Source organism: Dromiciops gliroides, chromosome 3, assembly GCF_019393635.1.
Source record: "Dromiciops gliroides isolate mDroGli1 chromosome 3, mDroGli1.pri, whole genome shotgun sequence".
Taxonomy (NCBI): Eukaryota; Metazoa; Chordata; class Mammalia; order Microbiotheria; family Microbiotheriidae; genus Dromiciops; species Dromiciops gliroides.
This window is the reverse complement of record NC_057863.1, coordinates 436,156,416-436,179,571: the sequence shown is the minus strand read 5'-3', so window position 1 is coordinate 436,179,571 and position 23,156 is coordinate 436,156,416. Positions and strand designations below refer to the sequence as shown.

General features: G+C 39.4%; 1 pseudogene; it reads left to right on the top strand.

The window, feature by feature from the left end:
• Positions 1-718: 718 nt before the first annotated feature.
• Positions 719-23,156, top strand: part of LOC122747763 — a 34,339-nt pseudogene continuing 11,901 nt past the window's right edge.

Sequence of the window (23,156 nt, the reverse complement as noted above, 5' to 3'; positions counted from 1 at the left end):
ATGATTAGGCACCATCCTAAAACAAGTAAATTGTATTTTATACCTAGATTAAACTTGCTGCATCTTTCTCTTCCCAGCAAGGGCATCTTTGCCCCAGCTTCAGAATTCTCTAGGTCCCTTGTAACTCTCTGCTAACTCCCCTCACCCTGATCTTATTCCTTCCTGCTCTCATTGTTGTTATTCAGCTGTTCCAGTCCTGTCTGACTCTCTGTGACCCCATTTGGGGTTTTCTTGACAAAGATACTGGAGTGGTCTGCCATTTTCTTCTCCAGCTCATTTTATAGATGAGGAAACTGAGGCAAATACGACTAAGTGATTCACCTAGGATCACACAGCTAGTAAGTATCTGAGGCTAGATTTGAACTCAGAAAGATTAGTCTTCCTGACTCCAGGCCTGGTGCTCTATTCACTATGCCACCTAGTTGAACCTTTCTGCTCTTAGGAAGAATCTAATTTCAGTTATTCACACCTTGGTGTAAATTAATTTGAGAAGCAATGAAGTTGTAGCAATAGTCATAAGAGGCATTACAATAAAGCAAGCAATATAAAAAGCATCCAAAATTTTTTTTTAAATAGATACATTTATGTTGAGGGGAAACCTCAGAGAGATCTGGTACTATGAGTCTTAAGGTCTATGGAAGGAGAAACCCTGGGGACCCTAGCCCTGATGGGCAGAGACCACAGAACATCTTAATGCCACTTCAGCAATAACACCACTATGGGAAGGGAGCAAATTGGAAGCAGGCCAGTGAAGATCTCACCAGAAGTGGTACCACAGAGTGTCGGTGTTGGGAGGATGAGGTGGGTAGCACAAACCATCTCATAGCTCCCAATCTGAACTGGTTATTCTTGATAAATCATTGCTAAACTCAGCTGTTTCTGCCTCCTAAAGGGGTACAAAGGCTGTCAGTGTCCTCTAAATTTCAGCATGCTGGGACAAAGACCAGATCCCCTTATCCTAGTAATGGCTATGGGTGGCAAGAACACTGGAGGGGAAGACAAGAGACCCAGGCCAAAGTCCTGACCCTTTCACCCAACAGCCCTGTGATCTGGACAAATCACTTTACCGTTCAAAGGAATTTAAAGCATCGTGGAGCAAGAAGAGAAAATGTTTTTCCCTGGAGGTGGAGAGGGCAAGCAGAGATTCTCTATACTCATGCCATATGGACCATCACCTGCTCTGCTATTCTTGAAGCTGGACTCGGGACTTTGCCAGTATCAGTTTATGATATTCATTTACACATTCTGTATCATGGTATTTTTCTTCACTCAACTATTCAAGGGATCCATTGATGTTTAATTCAGTCCTTTAAAACAAACCTGGTAAAGATGCTGTTTCTTATTATAGTCGTGATTTCACATTTTGACTATATATGGAATGAATGCAAACAACTTTTAGTAACTAGAGAGTAGCCTAGGAGACACAATGTTGTACATTTGTAGGCTGGCCTGGCATGCTGCATGTTTATTTCATTTCATGATTATATTTTTCTATATGCTATAGAAGAGGCTTGGTAGTTTAAAAAGACCAGAATTTAAGAATACCTTGAAGGACCAAGCTGGGGTGAATCAACCCAGTGCATTTTTTTACCCATATGACAAAGACAATAGAAATCAGATGAAAATTGTTATTTTAAAGTAAAATAATAACAAATATTTTGCATTTTTTGATATGCCTGGTCCTTTTAGTGTAAACTGGTGCCTGAGAGGAAAAAAGTGAACTTTCATCATATAAAACCATTTACTGACCCCCTGCTGTATCTCTAGACCCTGATCCTAACCCTGGTTCAAGCAGTATCTTTGTTGACATTGAGCTCTGAGCATCTTCCAGATATATTTTCTTCATTAATGAAATAAAAATTACTTTCCTTGCCCATACCCCTCTAGGGTATCCTGAAGCTTCATTGATTACTGTAAAAGCCCTGAGCTAACTTAATAGCAAGAGAGAGGGGGGGGGAGAGAGAGAGAGAGGAAGGAAGGAAGGAAGGAAGGAAGGAAGGAAGGAAGGAAGGAAGGAAGGAAGGAAGGAAGGAAGGAAGGAAGGAAGGAAGGAAGGAAGGAAGGAAGGAAGGAAGGAAGGAAGAAACATGGATGGACAGACAGATGGACAGATGGATGGATGGAAAGAAGTGAATGAGAAAATGAATGAATGAATGAACAAATAAATAAATGGAAATTCTTACCAACCTTAGGTGTCATTTGTAATAATATATATTTTACTTTATACATTTAAGATCATCATTCCAACAATGGTCTCACCAACTACTAAAGAGTTTATGACACAAACAGCTTAAGAACACCTGAAGTAGAGAATAGTTTTATATGAATATGTACTGCTTACATCCTGGAGTTTGCTTGTTGTATCCATAACATTATATTTCTACCATTTACATAATTTGAAGTGTACACTAACTCCCTAGGTATTCTCCTATTCTGCTGTCACTGAAGGAAATACTGCCCTCGCCATACCCTGCTACAATTTTAAATGTATTGTACCTAAGGCCCAGTAGATGGAGCACTTGACCTCAAGTCGGGAAGAAATGAGTTCAAATCCAGCCTTAGACACTTTTTTTGTCCCTATCCCTCTAAGGTATCCTAAGTATTCATTGATTTCTATAATGGCCCTGAATCCTTAATAGCAAGTAATTCATAGACTCCTGGATACAGAAGGACTCTTGAAAAGCCTGTGTCATCTACCTAGCTATGTGACACTGGACAAATCACTTAATTTTTGCCTGCCTCAGTTTCTTCATCTGTAAAATAGTAAAAAAACAATAGAACCTACTTCCCAGGACTGTTGTGAGGATAAAATGAGGTAATATTTGTAAAATACTCTGTAAACCTTAAAATGTTATATAAGTTTCATCTGTGTCTGACTCTTGGTGGTCCCATTTGGAGTTTTCTTGGCAAAGATACTGGAGTGGTTTGCTATTTCCTTCTCCAGCTCATTTTACAGATAAGGAAACTGAGGCAAGCAGGGTTAAGTGACTTGCCTGGGGTCACAACAGTCAGTTAGCGTCTGAGAATGGATTTAAACTTAGTTTTTCCTGACTCCAGGCCTGACGCTCCATCCCCTGTACCACCTAGGTATTATTGTCCAGGAATATTTCCTTGTGAATTCGTTTTTGTTTATAAAAACCTCTTTTTTCAGTTTTTCAGCCTTTGAACCTCAAAGGAGGCCTCAAAAGAAAAAGCTACCCCACCCAGTTTGTTGTCACTGGCACATGTAATAAGCAGACTCTTATTCCATCATCTAGGTCATTAATGAAATGTTAAATAGTCCTGGACCAAGGAGTGACCGAGGTGGAAATCCACTTAATCTGCCTCTAGGCTGACACTGAACCAATGTTATAATATTAAGCTACAACACAGAACTCCAAAAATTGGCTTCCCTGTCATCCAGAAATGATGAACCTCCAAAGCCACACAGCTGTTTTAATTATGTGGAAAGAGGCAGCCTGGTATTGTAGAAAGAACTATGGACTTAGAATCACAAGGGCTGGATTTGAGTCTGGCCTCCAATAACTTACAAGCTATGTGTCCATAGACAAGTCATTTAAAATCTCTAAACCATGGCTTAGAACCCATTTGTAAAATAGAGAAATTAATAAGAGCTCACATTCACACTTTTGAGCAGCTCAGTGGATAGAATTCTAGGCCTGGAGTCAGGAAGACCTAAATTTAATCTAGTCTCAGATACTTACTAGCTGTGTGACCTTGGGCAAGTCACTTAAACCCATTTGCCTTAATCCCCTAGAGAAGGAAATGGCAAACCACACCAGTATCTCTGCCAAGAAAATCCCATGGACAATATGGTCCAAGGGTCATAGAAAGGTAGACATGACTAAACAACAACACATTCATAACATATTTTAAAACGTTTTTCTTTACAACCAATCTGTGAAGTAGGTAAAGCAACTATTATCCCAATCTTACAGAGGACTTTGAATCTCAGAGAGGAGGAATGACTTTCCCCAATGCCACATATCATCTCCTTAATCAACAAACTCCATTGTCTCCATATTACTTCCAAATTTAAATAAAATCCTGTTTAGGATTTAAAACCCTACACAACCTCACCCTTTCCTACCTTTCCAATCTTCTCACACCTTGCTGTCCTCCACATACTCGACAATCTAGCACACTAGCTTCCTTCCTCTTCTTCTTCCTCTTCCTCTTCCTCACACACAAGACCCCAGTTCCCTGCTTCATGTTTTTTCCTGGTTGTTCTCCAACCATCTTCATCTCTGCCACATGATCTTTCTGGTTCTCTTCAATTAACAGCTAAAATTCCACCTCCTATAAGAAGCCTTTCCCAATCCCCCTCACTGCAGGTGTCTTCCCACCAAGGGTGTGTTGGTAAATGGTTTAAGAACTGGTTCTCCAGGTATGGGAATTTGCACATAACACATTTTTAAGTTAAATCTGTGTTATTATTATTATTATATCCATCATTTCCTTAAGTTGAGGCAATCAACAAAACAACAGATCCTTCCCTGACTTGAAGCAGTTGGTGGATTCTGAGGTATAAATACTCACAATGAAATTTTAACAGTTGACTCTCATGAGCAGAATTCAAGCTGATGCCAGGCATCACTGCTTCCTTCCCATCCAACCTCCCATTTACATTGTACATATCTCATATGCACACAGTTGTTTACACATAGGCTCCTCCATTGGACTGTCAGATCCTTGAGTGTAATGATGAGTTCTTGCCTTTCTTTGTATCCCTAGACATTAGCACAGTGAGTTGTTGCTGTTGAGTTGTTTTAGTCATGTTCAACTCTCTGTGACCCCATTTGGGGTTTTCTCGGAAAAGATTTTGGAATTGTTTGCCATATCCTTCTCCAACTCATTTTACAAGATATGGAACACTGAAGTAAACTGAAAAGAATTCAATAAATTAATTATTATTAATAGTGGATAAAAGGCCAGCCATAGAGATGGAAATACCTAGTTTCAGCATCCATGTACCCAGAGATAGAGGGCTGGGCCTGGAGTTAAAATTTGACCTCAGACACTAGATATGTGACTCTAGGTAAGTCACTTAACCTCTGTTTGCCTCAGTTTTCTCATCTGAAAAATGGAGACGATAGCATGCCAGCATTGTTTTGAAGATAAGATGAGATCATATTTGTGAGGTGCTTTGCAAATGTTACAGTCCCATGTAAATACTAGCTATAATGATGATGGTGATAATGATGATAAAATGAGATATTTGTAAAGTTATTTGCCAACCTTAACACACTCTATAAATGCTAGGTCACCTAGGTGGTACAGAAGATAGAGTACCAGGCCTGGCATCAGGAAAACTCATCTTCTCGAGTTCAAATCTGGCCTTTGACACTTACTAACTGTGTGACCCTGGGAAAGTGACTTAACGTTATTTACCTCAGTTTCCTTGTCTGTAAAATGAGCTGGAGAAGGAAACAGCAAACCACTCCAGTATTTTTGCCAAGAAAACCCCAAATGTGGTAACAAAGAGTCAGATGTGATTGAAAAACAACCGAACAAAAATGTAAATGCCAGTTGTTATCATCATCATCATCATCATCATCATCATTATTATTATTATTTCCATTCAAGATCCCCTTTCAACAACACTAGCTGTGTGACTATGGACAAGTCACCTGAACTCTCATTGCCCTAAGCCATTCCCTCTCTAAGACCCGAGTTTCAGAAACACTGCTGATCTGTATTGGCAGGAGTTCCCACCTTGGGGAGTTCTCTGCCCTGATGAAATCACAAGTCGGAGCAAAAAACCAAAGCATTATTAATAGCTACCAAGTGAATGGCTATAGCCCAAAGTGCGTATTTATTATAGCCCCTGAATAATGAGAGCTGTTTTGCACCCTACAAAAGTCACTCTGCTGAATGAAGATATTAAGTGCAAATTTAGGCCAAACTTAACTGGCGTACCTTCTGCTCGGTGCATCCCCAGCTGCGTTCTCCAGCAGCCTCAACCCACCAGGGAATTGTCTAGAAGCTTACAGTTTTTCCCATTTGTCAGCCCAGTCAGAGTTCTAAATGCACAATCTAGGTTTCCAGAATGCATTGTGCTGTGTACCCCTCCCCAGGGGATGAAGGGCACCAAATTTAATGAATAGATTATAATGAGAAATAAATATTCTGAAATGTTTTTCAAGTGGGGTAGATAGCCTTTTGTTCTGCCATTGTTTGTGTTTCATGAAGGAAAACGATGTATTCTTTTCAGCCTGGAAACAAGAAGCTGGCGATCTGACAATTGTGCATGAAGGGGAGACGGTCGATGGTCCCTTTCCCATTACATCATTGCTGAATTCTGTAGTGTGGCCCCTCCTCATTCCTGCACCACTTCATGCAGAAATGAATATATGTAGACCTGAGTGCCATTGCTGTCGGGGATAAGAAAGTCTACAGAACACATCTCCAGCATATCTGATAGCTGGTAGTGAGCCCAGCTAGGTGGCACAGAGCATGGGGCTTGGGCCTGCAATCAAGCAAGTCCAATTCTCATCTGTTATCAGTCAATCAATCAAGAAACATTTGTTAAGTGCCTACTATGTGCCAGGCACAAAAAGAGGCAGAAAGTCACTGAACTCAAGAAGCTTACACTCTAATCTCGTGGGAAGGACAGCATGCAAACAAATATAGACAAAGCAAGCTCTATAGAGGATAAATAAAAAAGAATTAACAGAGGGAAGACACTTGAATTGAGGGGTTGGGAACGGCTTCCTGTAAAAGATGGGATTTATATATTTATTCCTCTTTGACAATTCCTCAATCTGAAGTTTTTGGGTTTTTTGACTGTTTTGTCTCACAACCTAGCTAATGTGGAAATGTTTTCCATGACTACTCATATATAACTTATTTTGAAATGCTTGAGTTCTAGTGGGTGGGGGGGTGGGAATGGAGGAGGAAGAGAAGTTGGAACACAATTTTTTTTTAAATTGATGTTAAAATTTGTTTTTACATATATTTTGGAAAATAAAATTCTATTCAATAAAAAAAAAGATGGGATTTAGACTTAAAGGAAGCCAAGGAAATCAATAGGCAGAGAAGAGGAGGAAGAGCTTTCTGTAAAATGAGGGGATCAGAATCAATGATTTCCGAGGTCCCTTCCAGCTCTAAGTCAAGGAGCCTGAGATTCCTTCCATCAAAGTGAGGGACATCCACAGTAACAGAGTGCCAGGCAAGATGGTATCATGTGCCACCTTCTGTTACTCAGAATAAAAATTGCTTGTGTCAGCCACAGAGCAAGCTGAGTGCTGCTGGACTTGGAGTCAAGACCCGTGTTTGATTTCCACTTCCAACTACTGTGTGGCCTTGAGCATATTGCCTAATCATTCTGTTCCCAGACTTTGTCATGTCTAAAATGTGAATAATAATACTTTCCATATGGGTCCTAATGAGGATCAAATGAGGAACTAGCTAAATGGATAAAACCAATTATAGGAAAGATGAGAGATAATTATGAGGGAAAAGAATAAAAATATGAGTTTATTGTTTATAAGATGTGATTATAGGTTTGTGAAATTAGAAAGTGTTTTCTATGTTGTAGGGGAAAGAGTTATGTATATGTATATGGTGGATGAATAGATGCCAGTTTAATTTTTAAAACTCTTGAGAATCAAGAGAAATAATGTAATATTAAAGCACTTTAAATAGTACAAAGTCCTATGTAATTGTAAGACATTGTTGAAAGCAAAAGGAAAGGAACAAGCATTTATTAAGCACCTGCTTAATTCCAGGCACCCACTATTTATTAAGCAGCTACTTTGTTCCAGGCACTATGCTAAACACTTTAGAAATATTATCTCATTTGATTAGCACCAGAATCTTCTCATCACATGGCTGAAATTGTTCTCAAGAGCCTGTGATGTTTACCCATGTTGATTTCTACACTCTATATCACATTCTCATCCATAAACCATCCCTCTGACATAGGTAACCTTCTCCAGCCTGCAGCTACACCCCCTGATCAGTCCTTGGGAAGCATTCTGCCTCTCGGTTGTTAAATATGCCCCCATGTTTGTTAAACCTTTGCACTCCTTTCTGTAGCCTGCACTGCAAACCCTCCAGTTCTCTACTGTGATAAGCAGCCTTCTCATTACATACTGTTGGCCCACCATGGTGACATGTGACATTTTTTCCCCAACACTGTCAGGGATAATCCATCATAGATCACCCCTTAGTACTGAGTATCTATAGGGACCACGTTCTTTCAACACCATTGAAAATGTGCTTTCATTAATGCCATTTCCCACTATGGGATAGATTAAGTAAGACAAAGACTAGGCCGGCCAGAAGAGAAAGCACATTTTTTGTCTTTAAAAAAAAATAGGGGGTCAGCTAGATGGTGCAGTGGATAGAACACCCACCCTGGAGTCAGGAGTACCTGAGTTCAAATCCGACGTCAGATACTTAACACTTACTAGCTGTGTGACCCTGGGTAAGTCACTTAACCCCAATTGCCTCACTAAAAAAAAAAAAAATAGGGGGCAGCTAGGTGGTGCAGTATATAAAGCACTGGCCCTGGATTCAGGGCCTCAGATAATTGACACTTTTTAGCTGTGTGACCCTGGGCAAGTCACTTAACCCCACCAAATTAAAAATAAATAAATGAATAAATAAACAAATAAATAGATTAATTAATTAATTAATTAATGGATGAATGAATGAATGAGTAAATTAATAAATAAATAAATGAAGAAAGAAAGAAAGAAAAAAGAAAGAAAGAAAGAAAAAAGAAAGAAAGAAAGAGAGAGAGAGAGAGAGAGAGAGAGAGAGAAAGAAAGAAAGAAAGAAAGAAAGAAAGAAAGAAAGAAAGAAAGAAAGAAAGGGCCTGCTCAGGCCAGGTAGATAACCAGCTAGCGTCTCCACACTGCTAGTATGTGCTTGGAATATAAGGGATAAGAAGAATTTAGAGCTGTCTGAGACCTTGAAGACCACTTAGTACAAGGCTCTCACCTTATAGAAGGAGGAGGAAGCTGAGGCCAGAAAGCTTAAATAAATGGTCACCTAAGTATGACATAGAAGAGATGAGATTTAAACCTAGGTCTAACTCTTTCTACTATATCTTTGGAGGATCCTGAAAATCACCCCGCAGGATAAGGTATGAGACACTGAAGTCCTTTCTTGAACGAAACTGACAAGCATTCAAACTCTACTACAGACAGCTCAACTCCAATGGGCTGGCCATGTTGTTGGAATACCAAAAGTACATTGGCCTAAAAGACCATTTTATGGAGAACACAAGGCAAGCGCTCACATGGAAGTCAAAAGAAATGATACAAGGGAACTCTCAAAGTCTCTCTGCAGAACTTTGGGATCTATTGTGAGACATGGGAAGGCATTTTGCTCTATGAGAGAAGCAGGATTGCAGTAGCTCAAAAGAAATGTGAGATATGCAAATTCAGAGATTATCTCCACTCCAAATGTTCATATGGATTATTTGTACTCAACCTGTGGTAGAGCCTTCCAAGCTCCTATTGGTCTGAACAGCCACAGCCAAATACATTGTACCTTAACCCCAACAGTGGTGTCTTTTTTTGAAATTTTTTTTGATGAGGCAATTGGGGCTAAGTTACTTGCCCAGGGTCACACAGCTAGTAAATTGTCAAGTGTCTGAAGCTAGATTTGAACTCAGGTCCTCCTGACTCCAGGGCCGGTGCTCTATACACTGTGCCACCTAGCTGCCCCTACAGTGGTGTCTTTTTGATTCTCTTTGAGAACAAAGGAAAACAACCAACCAACTATAAAATCATGGATTTCAGACTTGGAAAGGACCCCAGAAACCTTTTATTGATGAGTCGTTGGTTTGAGATTAGAATGGATGTATGTTCAACTCATTTTACAGTTGACAAAGCTAAAAACATAGAGATGAAATTACTTGTCCAAGACCCCACAGGCAGAAAGTGGAAAAGGCGATATTTGAAGCCAGGCCTTCAGACTTTAAATTCCACATTCTTTCCACTCTCCAACTCACATCTGAAAAAGAATCCCCACTACAATATACAAAGCAAGTGGTCATCTAGGCTTTCCTTGAAGAGGTCCAATGAGGGGTTACCACCTGGACAAAACCCATTTTACTTTGGGATAGCTCTAGTTGTTTGTTTGTTTGGGTTTTTTTTGAAGGGCAATGAGGGTTAAAGTGACTTGCCCAGGGTCACACAGCTAGTTAAGTGTCAAGTGTCTGAGGCTGGATTTGAACTCAGGTCCTCCGGAATCCAAGGCCAGTGCTTTATCCACTGCGCCACCTAGCTGCCCTAGCTCTAGTTGTTAAGAAGTTGGGTTGTTGTTTTTTTCTTTCATCTGACATAAAATTGTCTTTTTATACCTTCTAACCATTTCTCCTTGTTCTGCCCTCTAGGATCAAAAAGAATAAATCTAAGTCGTCTTCCATATGCCAGACCTTCAACCACTTGAAGACAAGGTCCTCCTCCCTGAGTCTTTTCTTCTCCAAGTTGAGCATCCCTAGTTCCCTCAACCAGTCCTCATATAATATGAGTTCAAGGCCCTTCATCACTGTGCTCGACCTCTTCTGGATGACCGCCAGTTTGTGAATGTCCTTTCCGAGACCCTGGTACTCAGGACTGAACATGGTACCTGGATTTCTCATGACACATTCTGAAAAAACATCTACACTGGATCAGCTTTGAAGTGATGATTTTAAATAGGTATGATGGTCTCAACAGAAATTAATTCCTTCTGCCTGGAGCTGTGTTCTTTGTTGAAGGAGTTATAATTTCTGTCAGAGGATATGTAAATGAACTATCATATGGCAGCCAAAGACCACATGAGTAGAGGCTGAGGGAGCAGAGTTGCTGGGTGTGGTTTGTTCGACCAAGGGGCCCAGTGTGAAGATTCTACATCAAGGCACTGAAAATGACATTAGGGAATGCGAATGGGACATTGTGGGACTTTGGCTAGTCTACTGTTAAATATTTGATGTTTATTGGTTATTCTTTTATTTTCTTCCTGCTTGGATTTTGTGGCTAGTATGCTCATTCACTTGGGTAGCTGGTACCACCAGCCTTCTGAAGCTATCAATGCTGGTCACAAAGGAAGTCAAAATATTTGGTTTATGGAATGGTCCATTTTTAGTTGTATATAGACATGGTTAATAAAATGGGACTCACACAGCTGATGGAAATTAGCACTATAAAAGCTGTCTAGGAAGCAGCACAATGCTGTACATATGGGTCACATTTTCCTATTTAAGTCATTGCATCCTGGTTTCTTTAAGCTTTGACCTAATTTTCACTAGCTGTCCTCCATGCCTGGAATGCTCTCCTTCTCATCTCTGCCTCCTGACTTCCTTTAAGTCCCAGACAAAACCCCACCTTCTACAGGAAGCCTTTCCCAATCCTTAGTTCTAGTGCCTTCCCTCTGCTGATTATTTCCTGTTTATCCTGTACATAGCTTGTTTGTATACAGATGTTTGCACATGGCTGCCTCTATTAGACTGTGAGCTCCTGGAGGGCAGGAACTGTCTTTTGCCTTTTATTTCTGTCCTGGGCGCTTAGCCTAGTGTCTGTCACATAAGAGGTGCTTCATAAATGTTTCCAATTCCATTTAGCCCCAGGTCGTGTGGGCCTCTATGGTATGGCTCCATAAAGGTGTGCTGTGGTTTTGTTGTTATTCAGTCATGTCTAATACTTTGTGACTCCATGGACCCCAGCACGCCAGGCCCTTCTGCCCTCCACAATCTCCTGAAATCTGTCCAAGCTCGGGTTCAGTGCTTCCATCACATGATCCATCCATCTCATCCTCTGCCATCCTCTTCTCCTTTTGCCTTCAAACTTCCCCAACATCTGGGTATTTTCTAAGGAGTCCCTCTTCTCATTATATGGCCAAAGTCTTTAAGCTTCAACTTCTGTATTTGACCTTCCAATGAATAGCCTTAATCAATTTCTCTAAGTGTTGACTGATTTGACCTCCTTGCTATCCAAGGGACTCTCAAAAGTCTTCTCCAGCACCATAATTAGAAAGTGTCCATTCCATAGCACTCAGCTTTCTAGAACCAGACATTCTAGAAAATGAAGCTAAGTGGGCCTTAGGAAGCCCTGCTAACAATAAGGCTAGTGGAGGTGATGGAATTCCAGCTGAGCTATTTAAAACCTCAAAAGATGATGTTGTTAAAGTGCTGTGAAAGTGCTGTTGCTATGCCAGCAAATTTGGAAAACATGACAGTGGCCACTGGGTTAGAAAAGATCAGCTTATGTCTCGACTCTAAAGAAGGGCAATGCTAAGAAATGTTCAAATTACTGAACAATTGTGCTCATTTCACACACCAGCAAAGTTATGCTTAAGATTCTGCAAGCTAGGCTTCAGCAATATGTGAATCAAGATTTACCAGAAGAGCAGGATGGTTTTTGAAGGTGATGTTTCCTAACTGCAAAAAAAAAAAAAGTTAGAAATAAAAACAAATCATAAAACATCATGAGCTCGAATCAGATAACAACCCACAGGCAATGGAAAAATGTATGATAAGTATAAACAGATTGCCACATATTACTAAAGACATACATCCAAGAAGTAATATAAAATACCTGTCCATGGCTATGCATGAACCATGGAAGAGGGAGTGACAGCAGACAGACCACCTAGGAATTACATGGGCAATCCTAAGATACTAAATGAATGAAAGGAAAGCCTTTATGATATTGGGCAGGGTTTCTGTAGAAGACAGAGCATGGGAAAGAGTATGTCAAGATAATAAGGCATAAACAAGAGCTATGATCTCTCAGTTAAGGGGATATTCATGCTAATGAAATCATGGACCTTTCAAAGTTAAACATACCAGTACTTCCTATAAAATTCCACTAATATGTAAGTGTTAAATAATATTATCTGATTGATTAGGTGGTCCTAATTTTCCATTTCTTGTGTAAAATTCATTAAGGCCAATCCATTTGTACTTTATGATCATGTCTTATGGGCAGATAAAAGAATTTCATTTAGAAAATTACTCATTTAACAAGAAGAAAGAAAAAGAAGAAGGGAAGAGGGAAGACTTTTTCCAATCTCTGACTTCTGTTCACTATCAACTGAAAAACTAAAAATAAATCAATGAGTATATTTCCATTTCTTCGACCTACAATGGAAACAAAGTGCAAAGATATTGTAAAGCTCCCTTTCCTTCTGTATATCTTCTCTCTTTGTTTCGGTGACACTGTTTTCTTATGGTTCTCCTCCTATTCCTCTAACCATTCGGTCTCTTTTCCTAATTCCTCCTCTTCCTCCCACTCTTTAAACTTAGAAGTCACCCAAGATTCTATCAATGGTCTACTCCTTTTCTTTTTTGAGAATCCCTTGATTTAATCCTCTCCCATGGCATCACTTAACAGCCTGATAAAGATAAATCCCAAGTCTATGTCTCTACTTTCCCCACAAACCTATGCCCAGAGTTAGCCTAAATAACTCCTCCTGGTTTGCCCTTTAAATTTATGGGTCCAAAATCAGGCTTATATTCTTCGTTTTGGGTTTTGTTTTGTTTTTGCAGGCAATGGGGGTTAAGTGACTTGCCCAGGGTCACACGGCTAGTAAGTGTCAAGTGTCTGAGGCCGGATTTGAGCTCAGGTACTCCTGAATCCAGGGCCGGTACTTTAACCACTGAGCCATCTAGCTGCCCCAGACTTATATTCTTCATAAAAAACCTATCATCTTCCATTTCTGCTTATGGAATAATGAATGGAACCACCATCTTCTCAGTGACCCAGGCTCACAACCTTGAATTCACTTCTGTCTCATTTAATTCCTCCTTCATCCAACTGATGCAATCAGTTAGCAAGTCCTTTATAGTCTACCTTGACAATACCCTTCTGTTCATCCATTTCTTTCCATTGCCATTCCTTCAGGTCCTCATCTCTTCCCACCTTGACTTCTGTCATGGTCTTTTAACTGTCTTGGGGGTTTTTTTTTGCCTCTAATCTAGCCACTTTCTAATCCATTCTTCATGTTGCTACTGGAATAATCTTCCTAATACACTACTCTGATCATAAAAAACCTCTTTTGAAAAAATCATTGGTGATTCCATATTGCCAAGAAGTCTACACTCTTTATTCTAGAGTAAGAGTGGAGTTCCATGATTACTGAACCCACTTGAAAGTAATTACCTTTATTAGGTAAGAACACTTCTTGATTGAATCCAACAGAGACAGGTGTGTACAAAGCCTTGAATCAAGCTCAGGCATTGGATGAAAAAATTTGGCCACTCTTAGAAGAACTTTATAAATAATAAGAAGCTCTCTCGGAATCAGAGATTCTAAGGTTCTGGCTATGGAAAGAAAGGGTTGGAGATATCCAGAGCTGAGCTGAAAAGAATAGACAGCATAAGGGCATCTTGAAAAATAAATAGAAAGTAGGACTGATATGTGGCACAGAAGAGAGATAGCAATTAGCATCATGCTCTCCAGGCAGCCCAGAACAAAAAGCCAGACTAATGCTATTTGTGCCCATCTACTCAAATTCCAAGAAAAGAATTGTTTTTTCCCCAACTGCCTCTCCTGGATCTAATGAATAGACATTGTATGGTAACTAAATACTGGGAATTTTCCTAACCAAAGACTCAGAGTGATTTTGATTATACTTTAAATTATTTTCTTTAAAATAAATTCCCTAAAGCAACAGACAAGGGAGCCAGAGGAAGCTGAAGGGCCATTATATTACTCAAGGCTGAAAATGAGCTATTATAAGTTGTTACACTAGCACTCACAGCCCTCAATAGTCTGATTCCAACCTACCTGTCAAAGTTTCTCTCACATTTTCACACTTCATAAATACTATGTTTCAGCCAAACTGGACTCCTTTTCACCCATTATTCTTACCCTCCCATCTCCCAGTCTTTGCTTACATCATTCTCTACATCTGGAATGGACTCCCTCCCCATATTGATCTGTTGAAATCCAATCAATTAATCAACATTAAACTCCTACTATGTGTCAGGAATTGTGATAAGCACTTGGGGATACAAAAAGGAGCAAAAGACAGTCCCCTTCCCTCAAGGAGTTTACAATCTCATGGGGGAGACAAGAAGCAAACAAATGTAGACAAAGCAAGTTATATAAGGAAAAATAGGAAATAATTAACAGAGGGAAGATACTAGAATTAAGAGGTATTGGGAAAGGCTTCCAGTGAAATATTGGAGTTTAGCTGGGACTTAAAGAAAGCCAGTGAAAGCCATAGGTAGAGTTGAGAATGGAGAGAATTCCAACTATGTGGGACAGCCAGAGAAAATGCCTAGAGGCAAGAGATGGAGTATCTTGTTTGTGGGACAGCCAGGAGGCCAATGTCACTGGATTGAAGATTATGAGGCACTGAGTAGGTATAAGAAGACTGGAAAGATAGGAGGGAACTAGATTATTTATGAAGGGTTTTGAATGCCAAACAGAGCATTCCGTATTTGATCTGGAGGCAATAAGAAAACATTGGAATTTGTTGAATGGAGCAGGTTGGAGTGAAATAATTGGACTCTAGTTTTAAGAAAATCACGTGAGTGGATGAATAGAGGATGAGCTGGAGTGGGGAGAGGCTTGAGGCAGGCAGACTCATCAGCAGACTATTGCAATAATTCAGACATGAGGTGATGAGTCCCTGCACCAAAATGGTGGCTGTGTCAGAGAAAAGGGCATATTCAAGAGATGTTGCAAAGGTGAAATGATAGATTTTAGCAATAGATTGGAAATGGGGGCAGGGAAGGGGATTGAGAGATAGTAAAGAGTATAGGATGACTCTTAGATTGCAAGCCTGAGGGACTAAATGAGGTACATGAATTATTCCCTTAACTCCTGAATTGAAAATGTTATCTCCCTCCTATAATTTCCCTTAGCACTTTCTTTCTTGATCACAATTGAGACCACAGTGTTTATTTACTTAAGCTTCTTGTTGTTGCTTTGGTTTTTTTTGTTGTTGTTTTATTAAAAAGCCAAGATCTGTATTTCCACCTTGTTTTTAATAACTCAGTGCTTAACCAAAAATAAACGTTTCCAAATCAACCCCTCCTCAAACCCACAAAAAAAAAAATAAACTCCAAAAAAAAAAAATTTCCCACATGTAACTTTTCTGAATCTGGGTCAGCAATCTGGTCCCCCTCTGCTGAGGTTCTTCATGTCTCTTGGGTCAACATATTCCTGGTTGTATAGCTTATCTCATTTTCCAAGAAAAATACTATTTATGAAGAGTCACAGCCTTTTTTCCCCCCCTTTTTTTTGTCTGGGATGGAAATGCTGCCCTCAAGCTGCCACTGCAACCTGAAACAGGGATGCTTCATTGCCTCAGAAAAGACCCTGGGGACTCTTACACACACACACATATTTATCTTCTCCCCCCACCCTTGTACACAAGGAATTTCATTGTGAAAAAAAAAAAAAAAGCTGATGAGATTCCAAACCCTGGGTTTTTCACAGCACCAGATTTTCCCAGGATTAAGATAATGTTGCCACATCTAAGGGGCATCCCCCCCTCCCAGTACCTCTGATCCACTGGGCCATTGGACAGAATCATAGAAAAGCTGTGACTGGATTTCATCCTTTGCCCTCCAGCCCTTCTTCTTCAATCTTTCTCTTGACCCACAGGAATAATCCAGAGCTTTTTCTGTGAGCTCTCCAGGACACGAACCTCCATCCGCCTTTTTAATAGCATTGTTAATGATTTGAGGGGAGTAAATCACAGTCAAGATAATGGCTGCAAAAAATTAATAGACATGATTTTTATGATATAATATACTAGTGTACTAATCGTGAGAACAGTTAATTGAAAAGCAATAAATATTTTATTATCCATTCAGCATTCCTTGTCCTTTCCCCATTCAGCATTCTGTTTATTCTTCTCCCTCTTCTGAACTTTCTACCTATTATTCTCTCATAATTCCCCATAAAGGAAAACTGCCGAGTAGGATAAAGAGAATTCCAATCGCTATATCTAATTACAGAAAGGAGTGAATCACTTTTTAAAAAAAATGTTATAAGTGTAAGGGAATAAATACTGCACTCATTAAGAAGGGAAGAGGGATTTATCAGGTGTCTGCTATGTTCCAGGCACTAGACTAAGTTCTTTACAAATATTTGATCCTTATGACAACCCTGGGAGGTAAGTGGTTCTATGAGCTCCATTTTATAATTGAGAAAACCGAGTCAGGTGGAGGTTGAATGACTTGCCAAGGGTCAAATAGCTAGGAAGTAACTGAAGTCAAATTTGAACTCAAGTCTTCCTGAATCCAAGGCCACCATAGTATCCATTGCATTACCTAGCTGCCATCTTACCCAAGTTCTGAAGAACCAACAGAGCTGAGGGATTGCCCAAATTCCTAAGAAAATAACCCCCTTAAATCAACGGAATCCCCATCATTTGGGGAATAGATAAACAAATTGTGGTATATGATGGTGATGGAATAATATTGTGCTATAAGAAATGACAAGGAGGATGACTTCAGAAAGGCCTGGAAAGACATGTATGAAACGAGGTATTGTGAAGTGAACAGAACCAAGAAAACATTGTACACACAGACAGCAATATTGTTTGATGAAGAACTGTGAATAACTTGACTATTTTCAACAATACAATGATCCGAGACAATCCCAAAGGACTATTGATGAAACATACTATCCACCTCCAAAGAAAGAACTGATATTGATGGAACACAGACTGAAGCATGCTATTTTTCACTTTCCTTCATTTTTTTCTTTTAATCAAGTTTTCTTACACAAAATAACAACTATGGTAATGCTTTTCATAATCATACATGTATAACCCATATACGATTGTTTGCCATCTCAGGGAAGGGGGAGGGGAAAGGGGAAAGAGGGATAAAAATTGGAACCCAAAACTATCAATAAAAATGTTTTTTTTTTTAAAAAGGGGGGAAAAAAAGAAAACAACCACCTTTAAAAGGTACTAAACCAAGATCAGTTGTGTTTGTTCTGAGATGACAGTGCATTTCAGTTATCAAAATGCTTCTTATACACTTACCTGTTAAATAGCAGGTACTTAATAAATGCTTATTAACTTGACTTAATCCTAAACCTTTTATGTAAGTAAATAAACAACTATGTCCATGTTTAGATGTATCAGGACTATAGTAGTGTGGCATGATAGAAAGAAACTCTGAACTTGAAATTAAAAGAGGCCAGGATTCAAATAATGCCTCTGACACTAACTGTGTGACCACAAGCAAGTCTCTTAGCCTCAGTTTCCTCATCTATAAAATGGGAATGACAATAAATAGAACCTGCCTCGCAGGGTTACTGTGAGGATCCCATGAAATAATCTATAGGAATGATTATGTAAATGCCCTCTATGGCTGCAAAGAAAAAGTAATGAGTCCACTCTTTTTAGCTCACTTGATTTGTTTTTTTGCCTTTTTTTTCTTCATGAAGAATTTTAGTAATGAATCAGTGGGAGTCCCAGAGTATACCTCTTTACACAGGGGCTCAATGTTACATTTTCCCACCAGAGCCTATTAAGAGACTTAGATAGTTGAAATAGATGACCTTGATGCTCCCTTCCAATTCTGAAGTTCTTTGAATCCTAAGGGAGAGAATATTGCCTAATGGACACTGTCTAAGATTAAATCCAGATTCCTGAAAGGTCATATAATGCCTTTCAGTGGCCAAAGACCTTGCTAATAAATTCTCAAAGTTAAATGACCACTCAAATCCCTCCCTTGTGGAGCACTTCTGGCTTGTTTGAAATGGCAAGCAATGAGGAGAAATTCCCCCAAACAAGAAACAGTGCAGACACAGGCAAGATCCAGGGTAGTGTCACCAAAAATCAAATCTCAAATCTACTTAATCAATATCATTAATAATAGGGCCTATGAAACACAGCACCATTCTGAGAGTTAGGAAAGGACTGGGAGGTGGGAGGTAGGAAGTGGGGGGTGGGGAGAGGAGTTGTCTGTTCTTAAGTCATCTTTGAATTGAGACAGAAGATGGCTTATTTGACCTCCTAAGGTCTTACCTGGCACACAGTGGGCGCCTGATAAATGCCTCTTCTCTTCTTAAGGAGTGCAGTATTTATTCCCTTACACTCTACATTTGGGGGTATTAAAACATACAATATTGTCTGGTAAACTTGACTTTAAATTGTGACCTAATTCTAGAATGTTTTGTTGTTGTTATTATTGTTGTTATGTCATTTCAGTTGTGTCTGATTCTTTGTAACCCCATTTGGGGTTTTCTTTTTTTTTTTTTTTTGGTGAGGCAGTTGGGGCCAAGTGACTTGCCCAGGGTCATACAGCTAGTAAGTGTCTGAGGCCGGATTCGAACCCAGGTCCTCCTGAATTCAGGACTGGTGCTCTATCCACTGCGCCACCTAGCTGCCCCATTTGGGGTTTTCTTAACAAAGATATTGTAATGGTTTGCCATTTCCTTCTCCAGCTCATTTTATACATGAGGAACTAAGGCAAACAGGGTTAAGTGATTTGCCCCGAGTTACATGGCTAGGAAGTATCTGAAGCCGAATTTGAACTCAGGTCTTCCTGACTCCAGGCCTAGAGCTGTATCCACTGAGTCATTGTGAAATACACACATGAAAAGTAAATAACTGAATATATCAATAGGGCTATGAGCTATACATATATATACATACATGTGATAAAGACTGAATTGAATAGTACAGAATCTGATGTAGCTAGAGGGAATGATCCTGTAAATATAGCAAGTTTGGAGCAGTAGGGATGAATATCACCTGTATACAGTCAAACTATTGACTTGTTAGAGCAAACGGCCAATAGCATGTACTTAAAACAGCTAGGTGATGCAGTGGATAAAGTCGCCAGGCCTGGATCAGGAAGACTCATCTTCCTGAGTTCAAATCTGACCTCAGACACTAAGTAGCTGTGTAAACTTGGGCAAATAATTTAACCCTGTTTGCCTCAGTTTCCTTGTCTGTAAAATAAGCTGGAGAAAAAAATGGCAAACCATTCCAGTATCTTTGTCAAGAAAACCACAAATGGGGTCATAGAGTCAAACACAACTGAAACGGCAGAATAACAACCACCTAAATGAACTAAATAATTGATGCTAAAATAAGAAATATTGAAAAAAGATATTAACATTGATTGCAACTGTGGGGACCAATTTTTAATTGAGGAGTGATAGCTAGGCGGCTCGCCGCAATATTGGGGCAAGGAAGGAGACTGGCAGCCTCCCTCAAAACAGAACAAGATTTATTTTAACAAGAACGAACTTAAAAAAAAAAAAACTACAAACAGGATCAGTAGGATCAAGGGAAATGAAATAAAATGGGGAAAGGGAAATTATAATACCTGAAAAAATACCACCGCCCAGGAATCTGCTGAATATATGCAGCAGAAGGCCTGTCGCTTTCCAGCTTCCACCTAGAATGCCCAATTCTCCTCCCCCAAACCTAGAAACACCCCATACAGCCCCAGCCAATGGGATAGCCGCTCTGACAGTCACATGACTGCCCTCACTAGGCTTCCAATCATTATAATTTTGCCAGGCCCATGTAGGCGTCTGGTGATGACGTGAGGTGCCAGAGCCCTGGCAACGGCTACAACCAGTGGGTGGAGCACTGTGCAGTTTGCGGAGCCCCAGGCCAGTGCATGCTGAGGCATAAAAACCTCAAATAACAATTAATTCTTTACACAACTTGATAAAAAAAAATTGCAAATCAATTATCAAAATGAGGAGACCAAAAGCACTAGAAAACCTACTTAGTCAGGAAATGATTGACTTACCAAGTAGAGGAATAGAGCAGCCAAGGATAACACTGGTTTCAAATATAAACTCATTTCTAAGATAATATAGAAAAGTATCATGAAAAATTATTAATAGTATTAATTACAGTGAGAGGCAATTAGGAGAAAAAAAGCAAATTAAAAAAAAAACACACCTTTGGCATGCAATTCAAGGCATCCCAAGAAAATTTAAGGAAGAAACTGAACAGAAGACACCAAACAGACGAAAAGACAGACAAAATATGTAAAGATTAATTTATAATGAACTATTTTACCATCAAGGAAAATGGAGCTACTATATTTGGACTCTGATATATCAATCGCAGATGTGCTTCAAAAGGAAGTAGAATTGGCCCTAAAGAAAACAAAGTTGGACAAAATGTCTGGTCTAGACTGAGTGATCAGAAGACATCAGTGATGGAATCAAAACAATTTTGATGACACTGAGGAATGCATTCTAAGGGTCTTTGAAGATGGAGAAGATACAAAAGTCATGGGAAAAATTTCAGACCTTATTATTACCTCCCTCCTAAAAATGTGAACATCTATAACTGTTGACTCACCCATATGCCTAATTTTCCATCTAGATAACATTTTTATAAGAATAACTTATATAGATCTCAAGGCCATCTTTGATGAAAGTGTTAGAAGGGAATGGGCCAGCTTTTATAAGAAATAATCCAAGGGCAGCTAAGTGGAGTAGTGGATAAAGCACTGGCCTTGGATTTAGGAGTACCTGAGTTCAAATCTAGCCTCAGACACTTGACACTTAACTAGCTGTGTGACCCTGAGCAAGTCACTTAACCCTCATTTCCCTGCAAAAAAAAAAAAAAAAGAAAAGAAAAGAAAAGAAATAATCTAGATTAGATCAAATCTTTACCATTACACACACACACCAAAAAAAAAAAAAAAGATGTAGAAAATACGAGGTCCCACTGTTTATTGCTTGTTGACTAATTTTAAAAACTGATTTTGGTAGAGAAAAATGCTTCTTTAAAGACTTATCTCCTACAAAGTGTCTCTCGTGTATATATCAAAATCATACAAGGTAGCGCAGTGGATCAAGCACAGGCCCTGGATTCAGGAAGACCTAAATTCAAATCCTACCTCAGACACCTGAAATTTACTAACTGTGTCTTCCTGGGCAAGTCACTTAACCCTCATTGCCCCACAAAAAAACAAAAACAAACAAAAAACAACTTTGGGACAGCTAGGTGGCGCAGTGGATAGAGCACCAGCCCTGGATTCAGGAGGGCCTGAGTTCAAATCTGGCCTCAGATACTTAACACTTACTAGCTGTGTGACCCTGCGTAAGTCACTTAACCCCAATTGCCCCTCAAAAAAAATTCATACAAGACTGCTTGAAAGATAAAACAACAGAAATAACTTTGTTCAATAACCTTTTGTTCAGTAATATCAAGTGAGGAGCAAAATATATACTCACCAAATATACTTTCTGGTGTCACAAAAGATATCCAGTGCCAAGCATAAGTCAAAAAGGGATTGTCCAGAACTTGTAAGGTCCCTCATATGCTCATGTTATGTACAGTATTATGCTTATTGAAGCCTCAGAGTATTACAGAGCCTCTAAATAAGATCCACAGTCACTCTAGAGTTCGATCTAACTATACAAACAGAAAATACAAAGTGGTTAAAGATGACCTATTGTCCAAATTATGATAGACTTTTGCATGGTCAACCTATACAGTTTATCCATCCATGTGTGCATATTCATGTATGCCCAAAGATGTTGCAAATGAACATTGAGTTGGGTCCAGAATTGAATAGGAAGAAAGCAAACTGGACTGCCTTTGAAAAATTGAAATATTTGTAATGTTTATAACATTAAACATTTAGGATTAAATAATTATAAACAATTAGAATTTGTTAATGATCCTAACTTCTCCCTGTATCAAAGGCCCATCTTTTTTAATATCAATATTATTTTTGGTGATATTATATGAATGCAAGTCAAGGAAAGCCACAGTCTCTAAAGAACTGAAATTGAGAATCACTGAAAGAGAGAAATGGAGAGGCTCATATCAGGTATGAGCAAGGAATATAAAGGTGAAATGTTAAAGGAAAATGAGAAATATGACTAAAAAAGAAGATGGGCTCCTGGTCAAGAGATGAGAGCAAGGGCTAGCTAATGGATGGTTAGAAAGGTCCATTAATATCCTCAGAATATCAAGAGGCCAGGAGGAAGGCCTCCCCCTCAAGGATAGAACCTTTGTGGTCAATTTATGGGAGAATATGGACAAAAGTCACCCAGGATGGGCAGACATGGGAGGATTGCAATATGCCTTACTGGAAGGAGTACCCACATCAGTGAAATCACAGATCCCTCTGAGTATAGGACCAAAATCTGTTGCTGATTTCTTTATTTAAGGATCTGTGATTTCAACAGTCTTAGTATGCCATCTACAGAAATCAAACTCAGCACCATAATGACTAGTCACATGGTCTTCCCAAG